Source organism: Balaenoptera borealis (genome assembly GCF_965194805.1).
Source record: "Balaenoptera borealis genome assembly, chromosome: 16".
Lineage (NCBI taxonomy): Eukaryota > Metazoa > Chordata > Mammalia > Artiodactyla > Balaenopteridae > Balaenoptera > Balaenoptera borealis.
Window position 1 is genome coordinate 38,347,714 of NC_138872.1, and position 20,740 is coordinate 38,368,453.

At 41.4% G+C, this 20,740-nt stretch overlaps 1 long non-coding RNA gene across 1 annotated transcript in view; it reads right to left on the minus strand.

Moving 5' to 3' along the window:
• LOC309612913 overlaps nt 1–17,165 on the minus strand; it is a 33,887-nt gene extending 16,722 nt beyond the window's left edge. The window contains exons 1-2 of the long non-coding RNA XR_014235404.1: nt 10,030–17,165; nt 2,171–2,311 (exon numbers count right to left, since the gene is read on the minus strand). This is a non-coding gene — a long non-coding RNA (uncharacterized lncRNA). The remainder of the gene's footprint in view (nt 1–2,170; nt 2,312–10,029) is intronic.
• Nucleotides 17,166–20,740: the final 3,575 nt, after the last annotated feature.

Genomic DNA, 20,740 nt, shown 5'->3' on the forward strand with positions numbered 1-20,740 from the left:
TTTTGAGACTGAGTCAGAGGGAAGGGTTTTGGCTGTTTCTTTCTGTGCACAAAACATGGGCCTCCACTCTCACTAGTTGGAAGAGTCAGACCTTTTCTCCATCATCTGGCAAGTTTACAGATCTCTGCTGTAAGATTGGTGACCCCTTTGCCCAGCCCTCCACTCCCTCTGTGTCCTTGCTAGAAGGTGTCAGAGAGTATAGTACGTGGAAAACTCTAGGGATTTTTTCATTCTCTTTTCTCTCTGCTCAGCATACCACCCCACACAGGGGTAAGTAAGGCAGTTTGCCCCACCCCCTTTAATACTCACTTTGCACCCCTCCACCCCACCAACTTGGTGACTCCCATTGGTGTTAGCTCAGAGTAAAGGAAATCTCCAAGGAGTTCCCATAAGCCAAAGGCTGGGCCCCCTCTCTGGTGCCATTGGGTCGGCTAACCTACATTTTTTGAAGTTGTATTTTTTATTTTTTTGATATGACAGTTCAGGCTTGAAAACCAGTACATTTGGAAATATAAACTTGATGAAAACAAGCTATAATGGAAGTGAAAAAAAAAACATATCAGTTTACTGCCGATTGAAAATGAGGACCAGATGAGACTGGGGCTCTGGGCATTTAGTTCACTGGAGGAGGTCACTGCTTGGTGAAAACCAAGCGCAGCCTGCACTGGCTTCCCCTCAGCAATACCGTGTTTTGTTTGTGCCCTTCCCTAGTTTGTGGAGGGAAATAATGAGCCAACTTATTTGAAGTTCTTTCTGCCTTTCTATATCATGATGTGTTTCATGTTATTTCATTTCATTTTGAGAAAGGGATAGAAAAAGGGCATCAATGGCCAACCTGAGAATCCAGTTTGTCTCCTAAAAAGTGCTGAAGGCCAGAAAAGGGAAGGAGAGGTGTCAGTAGGCAGGTAGGATGCTCAGTGAAAGGGAAGAGAAGAAGCATAGGCTGCTCCAACCAAGACTATGAAATACTGGACCTTATGCAGTCCAATAAGGTGGAGAAAAGCATAATGGAGTAGAAGTATAGAACAGTGCTACTCCAGGTGTGGTCCACGGGCGAAGCTTTTAGAGAAACCAATCAAAGCTATCTCATCAGACCTTTTGTGTTAGAATCTCTGTGATTCTTTTGCTCAGAGGTTGCACACTGGCTATCCAAAGACCACTTTTAACCAACAGACCTGTTTTGTTCAAGCTACAGAGTGTTGGTCTGCAATGTATATTTGAAAATTAAATTTAGTGCCAACATTTACACATCTGGACGTAAAAGAGAAATCTAGACTTCCGACTTGTCATGACAAAACCAAAAGTCTGGCATCGCTGGGCTCACACTCTTGCATGGCTAGAGGTTCTGGTCATGAAATCCAACTTTGGGGTGTATATGTGCTGTGGATGGGGGTGCTCACCAACAAGAAATTCTCTGACACCAACTGAGTGTCCCACAATTTAACTCCATTCTGACACTGTCCACCTGGAGACAGCACCAGATCCCACAGGTGAAGGGCTCAGTCCTACAAGACTGCCCCTCCCCCTTCACTTCAGAGGCCAATCACAAGCCCAGGTCGTTGCTTATGTTTCCCATCAACCTGAACCTGCTATAGATTGAGGCTTCAATGACCCCCTCCTCAGGTCTGATTAATTTGCTAGAGCAGCTGACAGAAACGAGAGAAACATTTTACTTACTGGATCACCTGTTGATGATGAAAGGGTATGACTCAGGAACAGCCAGATGGGAGAGATGCACAGGGCAAGGCGTGGGGAAAAGAGGAGGAGATTCCATGCTCTCTCCAGGTGTGCACCCTTTCCCCGATCTCCATGTTCACCAACCAGAAGCCCTGCCTTTGGGGTTTTTATGGAGGCTTCATTACCTCATCATGATTGATAACTACTGGCCATTGGCAATTGATTCAACCTCCAGCCCTTCTCCCTTGTGCCCCACCTCTGGGACCCCTGGTTAAAAAAAAAAATAAAAATAAAAAAGCCTGGTGCTCCATTTGGAGCTGGTGGGAGATTCAAGCCACGCGAGGCCCTGTCTGCACATGGGAACCCTTACCCGGACCCACCCCCAACACAATGAAAACACCAGGTCAGTTTCAGATCAGCAGAGGTCGGGGCAGGGGGCTGCCCTGTTCCCCCTGCAAAGCCTCATGATATAAATAATAAATCTTTGTATTACCTCTTGGTGTATGGATGGCATCATTATTCTTGACATCTGAACCAAATTTTGGGTGGGGATCCATCCTGTTCCTATGGAGTGGCCACAATAATTGTGTCGGCAGGGCAGCTGCCATATCCTGGTGTTCAGGCAATGTTAATTCTGCACACCAATGCAATAAGGCATTATGATTATGATTATTAACTTTTAAGGATATTTTCAAACACACACGAATGTAGAGAAAACAGTACAGTGAATCCTTTGTGGTCATCACCTAGCAATAACAACCATTCTTTCCGCCTTTCTTGTTTTTCTATCATCACTCCTTCTTTTGAGAAAGTTCTTAAGCAAATCCTAGCAAATTCACTTGTAAGCACTTCAGTAGGTGTCTCTAATAGATAAGGACTTATCTTTCTTTTTAAACATCAGCATAAAACCACTATCGAACAAAATTAGCATTGTTTTTTAATATCATAAAATACATAGTGTTCAGTTTTCCTTGATTGATTCAAAAATGTCTTTTACAATTGGTTTTTCAATCAGGATCCAAATGAAGTCCACTTACCTTTAATTTGTTACATGGCATGCAACACCATTTGATATTTTTCTTATTAATTTATCTTGTTAATTAGTTATTTAATCACCACTAGCCACACTTTATAACCCCATTAAAATGGAAGCTACATGAATGCATGAGTTCTGTCAATTGCCAGTCTCCCAGCCACTAGCATGGCATACATACTAGATTCTCAATAAATAGCTGCTGAATGAATTAAAGAATGAATGAGAGGACAAATATGGAAATTGCTCTGTCCACACATCCCTTCGTATATAGTTACAACCTCCTTTTGGGGGCCCACAGTCCACAGGACACATGGATTTCCTCCAGAAAAGGAGAAGAAAAAGAGTGAAAACTGAGGTAAAAGTCATGAAATTATCCTGAGTCCTCAGAAGACTATACTGAATAGTAGTGTGCTATGATAAGATTGAATGATAAATGTAGAGAGATGACCTTTTTATTAAAAAGGTCAATTAACTTTATTCTGAGGAATTTACCCAGTGAAATCAGCATAGTTTAGAAACCAATTAAAAACGTATTTACTTCTTTAACCCTTTATTTTCCTATCATCTATGATAAGAATTCCAGATTCTTTTGAGCTGAAACTCAATTGAATTCACACAGAATTATATAATAGGAATATTTTTCTCGATTGCCACAAATTCTATAGGAGTTAATTCAATCTTTAAACAAATGTTTGCTCTAAAATAGCAGGTAGTTTTAAAGCTAATCTGTAGGGACATGAAGAAATGTCCACAAGATCTCAAAGTCATGTACCCTGCCTTTATTACAGAAAGGGTACCCTTGCATTTTATGTTTTGTAAATTCAAGAAGAAAATCTCACAGAATTATTCTCATGAAACTGGGTGACTCTTGACATCTCCTTCCTTTAGGCTGATGCAGAATTGACACTGATCCAAGAGATTCAAATATTGGTCTAAAGGACAAAGGGGATACTTCAGACCTTGTAGCTGGCTTGGGAGCCAGTATATGGTCAGCCTATAATATTAAAAAGGATTGGAGAAAGAAAAGTGAAAAGACAAAGGATAATTTATTAGGAGCTCAGGAAAAAACTTGGAACAAACTCAGTTTCTCTCTCTCAATTATCAGAGATATTGAAATGTTAATGATGTTTAATATTGCATTAAAATATCTATGTACAAACACAGATACATTCAAGACATTAAGTCGCTTTGGGAAATCCTGTACTTTTGCCCATTATTTTACCCAGATTATGCACGTGGCCCCTGAAAATAAAATATAAAAGTGGGTCAGGATACCAAAGTTGCCAAGACACACAGAGACTGCTATTTTAGATGATCTGAAAAATTCTGATGATCACACACATAGATCTGAGAGATCCAGAGGCACACAGCTGTGGCTGTAGAACCTCAGCTATATTTACATCTGTCTGTTAGCACCGTGGAACTTGGCTGAGGGAACTGCTCTGCAGATCTGAGAATTCTGTCTTTCCTTCCAAGCACCCTGGGCTGGGGTTTCCAGAGGATTAATGGAACCTAGGAGAAATCACTTTTTTCTCTTCCCAGACTTGGGGCAAAATGAGGGAAAGTTATTAACTTAAAGTTAGCTGTGGGGCCTTTCATATGTTTTTGTTTGTAACTCTGTGGCAGAGACAGTATTCATTCACCTTCCATGAGGAGAGTCACTGAAAATAGATGCTCAAGAAATTCCACATCCAAATAGGGTCATTGCTGAAATTGGTGGGGAAAGAAGACTCTGTATTTTTGCTGGCTAATACGGCATTTCTAGATGCTCATTAAGCTGTTAAAAAATGTGAAATGATGACTCATTGTGAACCTCTCCCAACCCCCCTCCCTGCTCCAATTTGCCTGCGGGTTGAAGGAATGTATACTGACTTGAGTTAAAGAAGAAACTTGTGGTTTCCATTATAGTCTGTAAACATCGATCGCTGAAAGCCTCAAGCGAGCTATCATCTCCCGCCACACACATGCTCTATATACAGTTCATCTTGGAAAGCAGATTGGGAGAGCACCGTGTTTACAGCTCCAGAGTAACCCAACCAATGGGGGCCTAGTCTGCCCAGGGGTCTCCAGACCGGCACTGCGCACAGCTAAGCGGAGGTCCCCTCTGATGTTTTCTAAGCTGAAGCATCAAGAGAGAAACCAAGGCCAATTCTCCTTAAAGCAAGTCCTTCCTGCTGCTTTTCGTGGCCCTTTGCCACCCCATCATCAACAAACTTTTTAAAAAAATTAATTATTTTAAGTTTTTTTTTTAAAAAGAATCTTTTCATAGACAGAAGGAAAAAAAAACCTCTTTGCTTTTCTTTTAGTTTTATTCCTGGGTCTTATCTTTAAAGTCATTTGAAAAGTTGGTTTATCTATCATTTCCAAGACTATTGGCAAAGCTGTCATTTTGGATTCTAAATTAATTTAATTACATGGGGGTGTAATTAATTTAATTACATGGTATGCAAACCATCAAGTGAAAGATTCTATGATTCTGGTGGTGTGTACAGTAAGTAAGTATGTAAGTCCCTTACATACGAACAAATTCCATTCCGAGAGTGTGTTCATAAGTCCAATTTGTTTGTAAGTCCAACAAAGTTAGCTTAGGTACACAATTGGCTCTATAGTACTGTACTGTAATAGGTTTATAATACTTTTCACACAAATAATACATAAAAAACCAACAAACACAAAATATAAAGAAAACATTTTAAATCTTACAGTACAGTACCTTGAAAAGTACAGTACCTTGAAAAGTACAGTAGTACAGTACAACAGCTGGCGTACAGGGGCTGGCTTCGAGTGAACAGGCAAGAAGAGTTACTGACTGGAGGAGGGAGAGGAGGTGGAGATGGTAGAGCTGAAGAATCATCAGCAATAGGAGATGGAGGGCAAGCTGCAATTTCACTCATGCCTGACATTGATGGCACAGGTTCTGGTTCCTTGCTGGATTCAATTCTATCTACCCTCCTGAAAAAACGATCCAGTGATGTCTGAGTAGTAGCTCTTTTATTCTTGTCATAGGTGACATCCTGGGCTTGAAATAAAAGATACTGTACTACTGTAATCTATACAGGACTGTTAAGTACACAAAAGCACAGCCACTTGTAGAGGATGCATGCACGTAATAATTTGAAAGTTCTCAACTTGAAGGTTCGTATGTAGGGGACTTACTGTAATAGGTTTAAAAAAGCACCTTGGAGAAACATTGCAGAGGGTATCGGGACATTTACTTGGCATCCTGACCATGGCTGATAAGAAGAGCTAAACAAGTGCCTGTTTCTTCTGGAAGGAAGACTCATGGGTGTGGTATGGGTGGGAAAATACAGGATGCAATATTGGGGTGGGGGGTGGTGTTGAATTTGCCTTCTGACTTTGACATATTGTGGCTTTGTGACCTAGGGCAATGCCTCTTAAAATGTGCCATGGGTACGCATTCCCTGGGGGTTTTGTTAAACTGTAGATTCAGACCCAGTAGGTGTGGGTGGGGCCTGAAACTCTGCCTCTCCCGCAGGCTCCCTGGGATGCCTGTGCTGCTCTTCCTCACACCACCTGTGAGTAGCAGGGAACCAGCAAGTCTTGGAACCCTTGTAAGTCTTAGGAAAACAGGGTTTAGTATGATGCCAACCTTCCAGGATTGTTTTGGGGACTCAGCACTGGTAAGGGTGACTGGCCTGGGGAAGGCAGGTATTAGATGTTGACTTCGGGGTCCTGGAATATTAGTGGTGGAAGACATCTGAAAAAGGACCTAGTTTTAATCCCTCCTTTTACAGATGGAGGATGCAGGTACGTGGAAAGTAGTCACTCATCTTGGGCTCCGAAGGTCACTACACCAGTGTCTACTCTTTGAGTCTAAATGGAGGTCTAGTGGACAGAAGTATCTGATTTGTACTTAGGGTGGGTGTGGCTTACATCTCTGGCGTCATCTGACCTATTAAAACGAGTATTGTTGCAAATATTTCAGTTCTCTGTTCTCTCTCTCCTATTTACTGTTATTTTTTAAGAAATTAAGGAGGTCCTTTTACAGGCTATGCTAATATCTTCTATGTCAAAGGGAATGGGGCAAGGAATCTGTGATTTCATTCATGTCGAGCTAAAAAAGTGTTCGTTTTTCCCTGATGTCCAACTTCTCACCCACCCTAACTCCTCACTCTAACTCATCCTCTCCTCAGCTCTTGAGAATGCTAGACAAGCCTAGCTGTCATCTTTAATCAAATAACATAATCAATAAACACCATAAATTAGAGCTTTCTGCTCTCTCTGTGTGGCAGGAGTAGGGAAGTACTAATGATGTAATGAAAAGGCTAATTAAAAACTCATAAATCTCATAGTCTTTGAGTTTGGTAAGTGGCTAACAAGAAAAGCTTAATTCCATAGCTCGCTTACTAATACCTCAATGGTCCTTATTAGGAAGTAATTATCACTGTCTGCTTCTCTTTACTGAGACTGGTAACATAAGTTTGCTGAAAGACCCTCCACATGAATTGGCTTTCAAGAGGGCAATGCTTACTAGGTTTCCCAGTTTTTAGAGTGTTGTGTTTGCCATCACCCCTGTTGTTAGCTGCTGTCTGAGCCAGTGGTCTGTTAGTATGATGGTAATGATGTTGGAGTTTTCACCCCAGGCATGTTTGTAGCACTCAGCACAAAGAGACAGTTTATTCTCTGACCAAGGCTGCATTGCTTATGTCCATCTAATTCCTCTGATTATGAGGAGGACCAGGAGACATCTGATGATGGCAGGCTTGATGAACCCTAAAATCTCTGCCGAACAGAGGGAAGGTTCGAGCTCTAGGAAAGGTGGGTCAGTGACCTCATCTTAGTTTACAAGGGACAGCCCACAAGCAGTAAGTGAAGGAAAACAATGCACCAAGAAGGAGATTGCATAGGGAGACCTATGGGTTTAGGGCAAGCCATAGGATTGGTTGATGGAGACGGCTGTGGGCAGTAGGACCCCTGAGTGTGAATGGTAGCACCTTCACTTCCTGATTAGTGCTTCCGGAGGGCAATTACTAACTTTACTTGGCCTGCAGTCTCACCTGACCAATATAGATCTTAAAGTACAATCCCTCTCTTCTGGGGTCTGAGGATGTCTAGACCCCAAAAGTTCTATGCATGTGACTGCTGGTGAGTGATAGAAATTGAGTATGTAAGTCTGAATGTGGAAGCTCCATGGCTTTGTGGTAACAGTGGTTAGCAACCAGCAAGCTAGATGCAGTCAATTGCAAAAATGACCCCAGGTCTTCACTTTTCTTATTTATTATTTCCCTACCCCTTGAATCTGAGCTGGCTTTATGAGTTGCTTTGGCCAATAGTCTGCAGCAAAAGTGATAGTGTGACATTTCCAAGCCAAGAACTCAAGAAGCCTTGCACAATTCTACTTCTCTGAATTCCTGTGACCATGATGCGACCAAACCCCTGCTAGCCTGCTGGAGGACAAAATATGGAAGAGAGTTATCCCAGGTAAGGCCATCCTAGACCACATGTCCCAAGTGGATCCAGCAGTTTACAGGACAGGAGCATGAGCACGCTCAGCCAAGATCAACCCAGCCCAGCCCCCATCAGAGGAACCCGCATACAGACAGACCTCAGAGACATCGCTGGTTCAGTTCCAGACCACTGCAATAAAGCAAATATTGCAATAAAGTGGGTCACAGGATTTTTTTGGTTTACCAGTGCATGTAAAAGTTACATTTACACTATATTGTAGTCTACTAAATGTGCAATAGCGTTATGTCTAATGTGCATACGTTAATTAAAAAAAACTATTGCTAAAAATGCTAACCATCATCTGAGCCTTTAGCTAGTTGTGATCTTTTTGCTGGTGGGAGGGTTTGAAATATTTTGATAGTTACCAAAATGTGACACAGAGACACAAAGTGAGCAAATGCTGTTCAAAAATGGCACAGATAGACTTGCTCGATGCAGGGTTGTCACAAACCTTCAATTTGTAAAAAACATAATATCTGTGAAGTGCAAGCCAAGTGCAATAAAAAGAGGTATGCCTGCGTTTGTGAACTAAATAATGTTTAATTTTTCTTTTGACATTTTTTAACGAAAAATTCAAACATACAGAAAAATTGAATGGAGTTTTCAGTGAACAGCCATTTACTCACCACGTAGTATTTTACTATATTTGTTTTATCATATATCTATCTATCTACCCAGCCTTCTATTCACTCACCAATCTATATCCTTTTTTCATAGTGACTTTTGTTTTAAGCAGTGGCATTTTGAGATGGATTATTATATAAACATTATTTGTGGTAGAAAGTAAATGATACAGTGGAAGGCTTTAGGGAAATAAGCCGGGGTTTTGAGAAAAGTGGCTGATTTGGGGACTTTGCATGACAACGTTTTCTTACCAAAGGGGGCTGGTGAGATCTACTCTTCTAGGAAGATGTGTATTGACCAGAAGTTGTGAAATGGCTCAGAATTCATCAGGTAGCAGGGGACCCTGGTCAGACTATATCACTTTCCTATGTTCTGTGTCTCATGGGCAATTAGCAATGCTCAGACTTTTACACTGGAAGAGTGGATATTGAGGAAGCAGCTGTCCATGGGGATGAGGAGGAGGAATGTCCCTTACACATTTCAATGGTTTCCAACTACTTTTCACACAGGCCATATGCTCATTTTGATATTAATCTCAACAGGAAAGCATCTTACAGATTTGGAAATCAAAGCTTGGAGAGACTTTTGACCTGCCCAATGCCACTCAGTTAGTCTAAGGCTGAGCTAAGACTCAAACGCAGGCACTGCCACTGTAACTTTCAATGCTCTTTCTACCATGGCTCAACTATCTGTTTTGTTATAAAATATTAGCAGAATGGCAAATGAAATTAAGAGTAAGAAGATAGAAGGAGAGAAAAGAAGCATTGGGTGATACATGATTGATTTATCCTGAACTTGTTCTCATCAGAAATATTTATTGCTCCTCCCTCCAAATACCTGGTGCTGTGCAAGGTGCATGGATGGTACCAAATCAGAGAAGACAGCCTCTGCCCTGAGAAACTTGCAGCCCAAGTTGGCATGATAGACACAGCAATGCCACTGGTATTGGCATCACAGACTCATGGCCCACTTCTGGTTTCAGCCCACGTGTGGGAGACAATTCCATGACCTCAAGACTCAACTCCAGCTGTCAGCATCTCACTTAGAGGGTGTGCTACGTAGCTTTCTCTGCTCTGCCCCCGAGGCTCCTGCCAAGCCATGGAAGCTGGAGCTTGTCTGGCTGGTTCAGAGCTACTCAGGAGAGCTGGGGAATCAATACACCCAGGGCTGATGCTTGTACAGTGGGGGATGGGACCTGGTGGGTAAATGCTCCAGTCTCTCACTTTGCAGCTGGACACTTCCAGGAGGTAGCTGCATCCTTGTCTCAGGTTCTGCTGCTTTTCCCAAGCTAAGACAAAAAGACAAAACATATACTCACAAAATTATAAATAATATAGAATATAATACTATAAGGCAGTATGACATAATATCTATATGGGAGAGAAAGAGAATAGATAATACAGGAGTTGTAAGAAACAAGAATAAATCGCTGAAAACTGGGGTCACTGGAGTCAAACCTTTAAGTGAGATTATGATTTCAATACATTGTTAAATGGAATCCAGGGCACGGGAATCCGTGGGAGGGAATTTTTCTAGGATTCTTATAAACCTCTGTTTTTCTTTGCTTTACTAAATGCCAGCCATTAACAGTGCTTGAGTCTCCAGTGGAAACTTTAATCACCAAGTGCCCCACCATGAAATAGCAGCTTGTTGACTGCTAACGCTCTTTGAAACCCAAGTTGTCTCTATTTTTTTCTATTTTTGATTGAGGCATAATGTTATTAGGGTTGACCCCTTATCCTTTAGGGATGATCATATAGCTCCATTCCCTGGTAGAATATTTTTGAGCGTAGCCAATGCCAAAATTACTTATCTGAAGTCCCAGGGACAAGCAGGACAGGAAAGCCAAGGCTGCTTTGCGAAGGAACTTGTCAGTCAAGGAGAAGTGCAAATGCCATGTGGTCGGCTTTTAAATCAAGACCAGATTGCAAATGGTATTTCGTGGGTCTTGGTTATACTCCAGTTGTCTGATGCTCAGAAGTCTGACGAAAAGTGTAGATATTTTTGCCACAGTGAAGTTCTGGCATTGGAGCCAGTTGCCTTGATTTCCATTGCAGAGAGCCAGTTCTGCAGCATGACTCTCAGAAGAGGCAGTGAGGAAGGCCTGGATGGAGAGGGTGGTCCTCTTAGGGCAGAGATCAGGCTGGAGAAGGAACAGGGTGGAGAGGCTTGGACGGCAGCTCCGTCCGTGGTCCCTGATCTTGCTTTAAGCAAGTAGCTTTCTTTTTAAGGACTCATTTCTCTCTCGCTCTTCATCAGCTCAGTGAATGAGAAGCAAAAGAGCCTCAAAGGGGAAGCAAGAGGGAGGAAATTCAAAAGGCAAAGAAAATATCTGCACATCATGGAGAGCATAAACAAAATGTAAACCTTCAATAACAGGCACCCATCGGCAGATGAAAGGAGGTGAAGCAAAAGCCCACCTCCCAAGTTACCACAGCTGCATAACTGTCTGTTGAAAACACTTACAAAGCTCCAAACATTAACTATTTTGTTCTTTTCAAAGTTTATAACCTTTTCCTTTTTTGCTCAGCTGTGTTCTAATGACAATTCTTTTTTCTGTTAAAGAGGATCAATTTATGAGAACAGGATGTTTGTATTAAATATTAAATCGTCAAGGCTTCCTTCAGCCGAAGGTCCCAGCTTGGCTTCAGTTTTCATTGAAATAGACAAACCTACATTCCTACAGAACTACAGAGAGTACAAAGCGTTTGTCAAATCTTGATAGTGTAACCCGGCATAGGGCCAAGAACAGAATAATTGGTTAATGTCCACATAGTTCTTTGAAGATAGAAAGTACTGTGTAAGTTCTAAGTGGTACTGAGAGTTGAGCCAGAGCTGGAGGGCATGATTCTAGGGGGTCAGTAGAGTATGCTCTTCTCCTTGACTTTCAAGGAACAAAGACACTGGTTCGTGTGGATGACCTGCATTTTTGGTGGGAGCCATTTGGGTTCTAGAAATTGGCCTTCAGCTCTGGGATGCCTCCTCTCCTCTCATCCCTTCTTGGAGGTTTAATTATGGGCTTATCTGTGTCATCTTTGGCCTTCAGAGGCCGTGCAATGTCCTAGAGGGTGTCCTTCATTTCATGTGAAAGTATTCTGGGTTTAGGAGGTAGAACTTTGCAAAAACAGGCAAATGTATCTTAACAGAATTTACCAGCTCCTCTGCAGGAAGGTTATAGGTGGTCACAAAAGCGAAGGGAATATGGCGAAATAAGTCTTGGGCATGTTCATTCTTCCTCTTGAAGAGGCATAAAACAATTATGTGTTTTGTAACCATTATGGTTTTTCAAGAAAACTGAACCCACACAAAGTGGTTTAATAGAATTTAATGGGGGGGCGGGTCTCAGCGCACCGGAGCTTCTCCCGCACACCTGGCTTTTTCTCTTAGGCAAAGTGATCCTGTGGAGGTAGACTCAGTCCGCAATTAGCCGGTGCTCAGACCCGCGGAAGGCTGCCTCCAATAATTCCTTATTTTTTGAAGAAATCAGATCCCTTGTCCTGGGGTTTCCCCTGGATATTCATTGGATTGCCACTGTATTTTTTAGCATGTTTCTCTATTCTTTTACTTCCTGTAAACTGGTAGTTATATGTACAGAGTTTATTAGATTTTTGGCAATACTTCACATAGGGTGTTAGTGTTAAAAAGTAAGATGGCGGAGGAGTAAGACATGGAGATCACCTTTCTCCCCACAAATACATCATAAATACATCTACATGTGGAACAACTCCTACAGAACACCTACTGAACGCTGGCAGAAGACCTCAGACTTCCAAAAAGGCAAGAAATTCCCCATGTACCTGGGTAGGGCAAAAGAAAAAAGAAAAAACAGAGACAAAAGTATAGGGACAGGACCTGCACCTCTGGGAGGGAGCTGTGAGGGAGGAAAAGTTTCCACACACTAGGAAACCCCTTCACTGGTGGAGACCGAGGATGGGGGAGCTTCAGAGCCACGGAGGAGAGCACAGCAACAGGGGTGCAGAGGGCAAAGCGGAGAGATTCCTGCACAGAGGATCAGTGCCGACCAGCATTCATCAGCCTGAGAGGCTTGTCTGCTCACCCGCTGGCCGGGACAGGTGGGGGCTGGGAGCTGAGGCTCTGGCTTGGGAGGTCAGATCCCAAGGAGAGGACTGGGGTTGGCTGTGTGAACGCAGCCTGAAGGGGGCTAGTGTGCCACAGCTAGCCGGGAGGGAGTCCGGGAAAAAAATCTGGAGCTGCCGAAGAGGCAAGAGACAATTGTTTCAGGGTGCACGAGAAGAAGGGATTCAGAGCACTGCTAAACGAGCTCCAGAGATGGGCACGAGCTTCAGCTATCAGCACAGACACCAGGGACAGGCATGAAATGCTAAGGCCACTGCTGCAGCCACCAAGAAGCCTGTGTGCAAGCACAGGTCACTATCCACACTGCCCCTCCCGGAAGCCTGTGCAGCCCGCCACTGCCAGGGTCCCATGATCCAGGGACAACATCCCCAGGAGAGCACACGGCGTGCCCCAGGCTGGTGCAACGTCACGCTGGCCTCTGCCGCCGCAGGCTAACCCCACAGTCCGTACCCCTCCCTCACCCCGGCCTGAGTGAGCCAGAGCCCCCGAATCAGCTGCTACTTTAACCCCGTCCTGTCTGAGTGAAGAAGAGATGCCTTCAGGCAACCTACATGCAGAGGCGGGGCCAAATCTAAAGCTGAACCCCGGGAGCTGTGTGAACAAAGAAGAGAAAGGGAAATCTCTCCCAGCAGCCTCAGGAGCAGTGGATTAAATCTCCACAATCAACTTGATGTACCCTGCATCTGTGGAATACCTGAATAGACAACGAATCATCCCAAAATTGAGGCAGTGGACTTTGGGAGCAACTGTAGACTTAGGGTTTGCTTTCTGTATCGAATTTGTTTCTGGTTTTATGTTTACCTTAGTTTAGTATTTAGAGTTTATTATCATTGGTAGATTTGTTTATTGATTTGGTTGCTCTCTTCCTTCTTTTATTTTTTAATATATATATATATTTTTCCTTTTTCTCTTTTTGTGAGTGTGTATGTGTATGCTTCCATGTGTGATTTTGTCTGTATAGCTTTGCTTTTACCATTTGTCTAGGGTTCTGTCTGTCATTTTTTTTTTTTTAAGTATAGTTTTTAGCACTTGTTATCACTGGTGGATTTGTTTTTGGTTTGGTTGCTCTCTTCTTTCATTCTTTTTTTCCTTACTTTTAAATTTTTAAAAATTTTTAATAATTTTTATTTTTTTAATTTTAATAACTTTTAAATTTTATTTTATATTATTTTATTTTATTTTATTTATTTATTTTTTTTTTTCTCCTTTTTCTTCTGAGCTGTGTGGCTGAAAGGGTCCTGGTGCTCCGGCCAGGTGTCAGGTGTTTGCCTCTGAGGTGGGGGAGCTGAGTTCAGGACATTGGTCCACCAGAGAACTCCTGGCTCCACATAATATCAAATGGCAAAAGCTCTCCCAGAGATCTCCATCTCAACGCTAAGACCCAGCTCCACTCAACAACCAGCAAGCTACTGTGCTGGACACCCTATACCAAACAACTAGCAAGACAGGAACACAACCCCACCCATTAGCAGAGAGGCTGCCTAAAATCATAATAAGGTCACAGACACCCCAAAACACACCACCTGACGTGGTCCTGCCCACCAGAAAGACAAGGTCCAGACTCATCCACCAGAACACAGGCAGTAGTCCCCTCCACCAGGAAGCCTACACAAGCCACTGAACCAACCTTAGCCACTGGGGGCAGACACCAAAAACAATGGGAACCACAAACCTGCAGCCTGTGAAAAGAAGACCCCCCAAACACAGTAAGTTAAGCAAAGTGAGAAGACAGAGAAACACACAGAAGATGAAGGAGCAAGGTAAAAACCCACCAGAACAAACAAATGAAGAGGAACTAGGCAGTCTACCTGAAAAAGAATTCAGAGTAATGATAGTAAAGATGATCCAAAATCTTGGAAATAGAATGGAGAAAAATACAAGAAACGTTTAACAAGGACCTAGAAGAACTAAAGAGGAAACAAACAATGATGAACAACACAATAAAGGAAATTAAAAATTCTCTACAAGGAATCAATAGCAGAATAACTGAGGCAGAAGAATGGATAAGTGACCTGGAAGATAAAGTAGTGGAAATAACTACTGCAGAGAAGAATAAAGAAAAAAAGAATGAAAAGAATTGACTACAGTCTTAGAGACCTCTGGGACAACACTAAATGCACCAACATTTGAATTATAGGGGTCCCAGAAGAAGAAGAGAAAAAGAAAGGGACTGAGAAAATATTTGAAGAGATTATAGTTGAAATCTTCCCTAATATAGGAAAGGAAATAGACAATCAAGTCCAGGAAGTGCAGAGAGTCCCATACAGGATAAATCCAAGGAGAAACACGACAAGACACATATTAATCAAACTATCAAAAATTAAATACAAAGAAAAAATGTTAAAAGCAGCAAGGGAAAAACAACAAATAACATAGAAGGGAATCCCCATAAGGTTAACAGCTGATCTTTCAGCAGAAACTCTGCAAGCCAGAAGGGAGTGGCAGGACATATTTAAAGTGATAAAAGGGAAAAACCTACAACTAAGATTACTCTACCCAGCAAGGATCTCATTCAGATTCAACGGAGAAATTAAAACCTTTACAGACAAGCAAAAGCTGAGAGAATTCAGCACCACCAAACCAGCTCTACAACAAATGCTAAAGGAACTTCTCTAGGCAGGAAACACAACAGAAGGAAAAGACCTCCAATAACAAACCCAAAACAATTAAGAAACTGGTAATAGGAACATACATATTGATAATTACCTTAAATGTAAATGAATTAAATGCTCCCACCAAAAGACTTAAACTGGCTGAATGGATACAAAAACAAGACCCGTATATATGCTGTCTACAAGAGACCCACTTCAGACCTAGGGACACGTACAGACTGAAAGTGAAGGGATGGAAAAAGATATTCCATGCAAATGGAAATCAAAAGAAAGCTGGAATAGCAATTCTCATATCAGACAAAATAGACTTTAATATAAAGACTATTACAAAAGCCAAAGAAGGACACTACATAATGATCAAGGGATCAATCCAAGAAGATATAACAATTGTAAATATTTATGCACCCAACATAGGAGCACCTCAATACATAAGGCAAATGCTAACAGCCATAAAAGGGGAAATCAACAGTAACACAATCATAGTAGGGGGACTTTAACACCCCAGTTTCACCAATGGACAGATCATCCAAAATGGAAATAAATAAGGAAACACAAGCTTCAAATGATACATTAAACAAGATGGACTTAATTGATATTTATAGGACATTCCATCCACAGACAACAGAATACACTTTCTTCTCAAGTACTCATGGAACATTCTCCAGGATAGATCATATCTTGGGTCACAACACAAGCCTTGGTTAATTTAAGAAAATTGAAATGGTATCAAGTATCTTTTCTGACCACAATGCTATGAGACTAGATATCAATTACAGGAAAAAATCTGTAAAAAATACAAACACATGGAGGCTGAACAATACACTACTAAATAACCAAGAGGTCACTGAAGAAATCAAAGAAGAAATCAAAAAATACCTAGAAACAAATGACAATGAAAACACGATGACCCAGAACCTATGGGATGCAGCAAAAGCAGTTCTAAGAGGGAAGTTTATAGCAATACAATCCTACCTTAAGAAACAAGAAACATCTTAAATAAACAACCTAACCTTACACCTAAAGCAATTAGAGAAAGAAGAACAAAAAAACCCCAAAGTTACCAGAAGGAAAGACATCATAAACATCAGATCAGAAATAAATGAAAAAGAAGTGAAGAATACAATAGCAAAGATCAATAAAACTAAAAGCTGATTCTTTGAGAAGATAAACAAAATTAATAAACCATTAGCCAGACTCATCAAGAAAAAAAGGGAGAAGACTCAAATCAATAGAATTAGGAATGAAAAAGGAGAAGTAACAACTGACACTGCAGAAGTACAAAGGATCATGAGAGATTACTACAAGCAACTATATGCTAATAAAATAGACAACCTGGAAGAAATGGACAAACTCTTAGAAAAGCACAACCTTCCGAGACTGAACCAGGAAGAAATAGAAAATATAAACAGACCAATCACAAGCACTGAAATTGAGACTGTGATTAAAAATCTTCCAACAAACAAAAGTCCAGGACCAGATGGCTTCACAGGTGAATTCTATCAAATATTTAGAGAGTTGATACCTACCCTTCTCAAACTCTTCCAAAATATAGCAGAAGGAGGAACACTCCCAAACTCATTCTACAAGGCCACCATCACCCTGATACCAAAACCAGACAAAGATGTCACAAAGAAAGAAAACTACAGGCCAATATCACTGATGAACATAGATGCAAAAATCCTTGACAAAATACTACCAAACAGAATCCAACAGCACATTAAAAGGATCATACACCATGATCAAGTGGGGTTTATCCCAGGAATGCAAAGGTTCTTCAATATATGCAAATCAATCAACGTGATACATCATATTAACAAATTGAAGGAGAAAAACCATATGATCATCTCAATAGATGCAGAGAAAGCTTTTGACAAAATTGAACACCCATTTATGATAAAAACCCTCCAGAAAGTAGGCATAGAAGGAACTTACCTCAACATAATAAAGGCCATATATGACAAACACACAGCAAACATCATTCTCAGTGGTGAAAAACTGAAACCATTTCCTCTAAGATCAGGAAGAAGACAAGGTTGTCCACTCTCACCACTATTATTCAACATAGTTTTGGAAGTTTTAGCCACAGCAATCAGAGAAGAAAAAGAAATAAAAGGAATCCAAATCGGAAAAGAAGAAGTAAAGCCATCACTGTTTACAGATGACATGATACTATACATAGAGAATCCTAAAGATGCTGCCAGAAAACTACTAGAGCTAATCAATGAATTTGGTAAAGTAGCAGGATACAAAATTAATGCACAGATTCTCCTGCATTCCTATACACTAATGATGAAAAATCTGAAAGAGAAATTAAGGAAACACTTCCATTTATCATTGCAACAAAAAGAATGCAATACCTAGGAATAAACCTACTTAAGGAAACAAAAGACTTGTATGCAGAAAACTATAAGACACCGATGAAAGAAATTAAAGATGATACAAACAGATGGAGAGCTATACCACGTTCTTGGATTGGAAGAATCAACATTGTGAAAATGACTATATAACCCAAAGCAATCTACAGATTCAATGGGATCCCTGTCAAAATACTAATGGCATTTTTCACAGAACTAGAACAAAAAATTTCACAATTTGTTTGGAAACACAAAAGACCCTGAAGAGCCAAAGCAATCTTGAGAAAGAAAAACGGAGCTGGAGGAATCAGGCTCCTGGATTTCAGACTATACTACAAAGCTACAGTAATCAAGATGGTATGGTATTGGCACAAAAACAGAAATATAGATCGATGGTACAGGATAGAAAGCCCAGAGATAAACCCATGCACATATGGTCACCTTATTTTTGAGAAAGGAGACAAGAATATACAATGGAGAAAAGACTGTCTCTTCAATAAACGGTGCTGGGAAAACTGGAAGCTACATGTAAAAGAATGAATTTAGAACACTCCCTAACACTATACACAAAAATTAACTCAAAATGGATTAAAGACCTAAATGTAAGGCCAGACACTATCAGACTCTTAGAGGAAAACATAGGCAGAACACTCTATGACATAAATCACAGCAAGATCCTTTTTGACCCACCTCCTAGAGAAATGGAAATAAAAACAAGAATAAGCAAATGGGACCTAATGAAACTTAAAAGCTTTTGCACAGCAAAGGAAACCATAAACAAGACAAAAAGACAGCCCTCAGAATGGGAGAAAATATTTGCCAAAGAAGCAATGGACAAAGGATTAATCTCCAAAATATATAAGCAGCACATGTAGCTCAATATCAAAAAAACAAACAACCCAATCCAAAAATGGGAAGAAGACCTAAATAGACATTTCTCCAAAGAAGATATACAGATTGCCCCATACACATGAAAGTATGCTCAACATCACTAATCATTAGAGCAATGCAAATCTAAACTACATTGAGGGATCACCTTACACCAGTCAGAATGGCCATCATCAAAAAATCTACAAACACTAAATGCTGGAGAAGGTGTGGAGAAAAGGGAACCCTCTTGTACTGTTGGTGGGAATGTAAATTGATACAGCCACTATGGAAAACAGTATGGAGGTTCCTTAAAAAACTAAAAATAGAACTACCCTATGACCCAACAATTCCACTACTGGGCATATATCCTGAGAAAACCATAATTCAAAAAGGGTCATGTACCACAATGTTCATTGCAGCTCTATTTACAATAGCCAGGACATGGAAGCAACCTAAGTGTCCATCAACAGATGAATGGATAAAGAAGATGTGGCACATATATACAATGGAATATTACTCAGCCATAAAAAGAAACAAAATTGAGTTTTTTGTAGTGAGGGGGATGGAAATAGAGTCTGTCATACAGAGTGAAGTAAGTCAAAAAGAGAAAAACAAATACCGTATGCTAACACATATATATGGAATCTAAAAAAAAGAAAAAAAAATGTTCTGAAGAACCTAGGGGCAGGATGGGAATAAAGACACAGATGTAGAAAATGGACTTGAGGACACAGCGAGGAGGACAGATAAGCTGGGGTGAAGTGAGAGAGTGACATGGACTATGTAAAATAGGTAGTTAGTGGGAAGCAACCCTGTGCAGGTGGGAAGCACAGGGAGATCAGCTCGGTGCTTTGTGACCGCCTAGAGGGGTGGGATAGGGAAGGTGGGAGGGAGACGCAAGAGGGAGGGGATATATGTAAATGTATAGCTGATTCACTTTGTTATATAGCAGAAACTAACGCACCATTGTAAAGCAATTATGCTCCAATAAAGATGTTAAAAAAAAAAGAATTTAATGTAGGAACTGAACCAGAGAGGTATCGGAAGGGCTGAAAATAAGGGAAGGTGAGGCAATCTAAAGAGGAACAATGCAGAGTGCGGATATGTAGGGCTGGAGGACAGAGCAGGGAGGCGGTGTCTACAGAGCTCAGAGGTTGCTTGGGGAGATCTGGATCCTAGGAGGAAAGCCTGCCTGGAGACATGGAGGAGGTTCCACCTCTCCTGAGAAGCCACTCAAGGCAGAGTGAGGAGGAGAAATACTCAGGCTTCTTCCTTTCTCCTGCCCTAGCCCCCAAGGCCAGTGTTCCTCATTGCCCCAACATACTTAGAAACCACATGGGCAAGGGGATCTGGGAAATTTACCTCGCAGGGGCCAGCCCTGTGTTACAGAACAGCAGGGTCAGGGTGGGGGATAGATCCAAGGGTCAAGAGGCAAGTGCACAGCACACGTAGAGAAGGCTCAGAAAAGCCCTGCAGTCCTGAGGTCTACGTATCATTGTCTGACCCGGAGTCAGCTGCAATTATTTGGCAGCGATACTTTTAAAATTTGTATGATTATTATTATTATTTTTTTAATAGATAGGTAGTGAGTTTTCTTTAAAATTAAATTTATTTATTTATTTATTTCTGGCTGTGTTGGATCTTCGTTTCTGTGCGAGGGCTTTCTCTAGTCGTGGCAAGCGAGGGCCACTCTTCATCGCGGTGCATGGGCCTCTCACTATCACGGCCTCTCTTGTTGCGGAGCACAGGCTCCAGACACGCAGGCTCAGTAATTGTGGCTCACGGGCCCAGTTGCTCCACGGCATGTGGGATCCTCCCAGACCAGGGCTCGAACCCGCGTCCCCTGCATTGGCAGGCAGACTCTCCACCACTGCACCACCAGGGAAGCCCTGATTATTTTTTAAACTTCCATTGATCCTGTATGACCATCCTGTATGGAGTTTCAAGAGGATTTCAAATTGCTAATCAAGGTTGCTAACTTTTTGCTGTAGCAGCTTGTT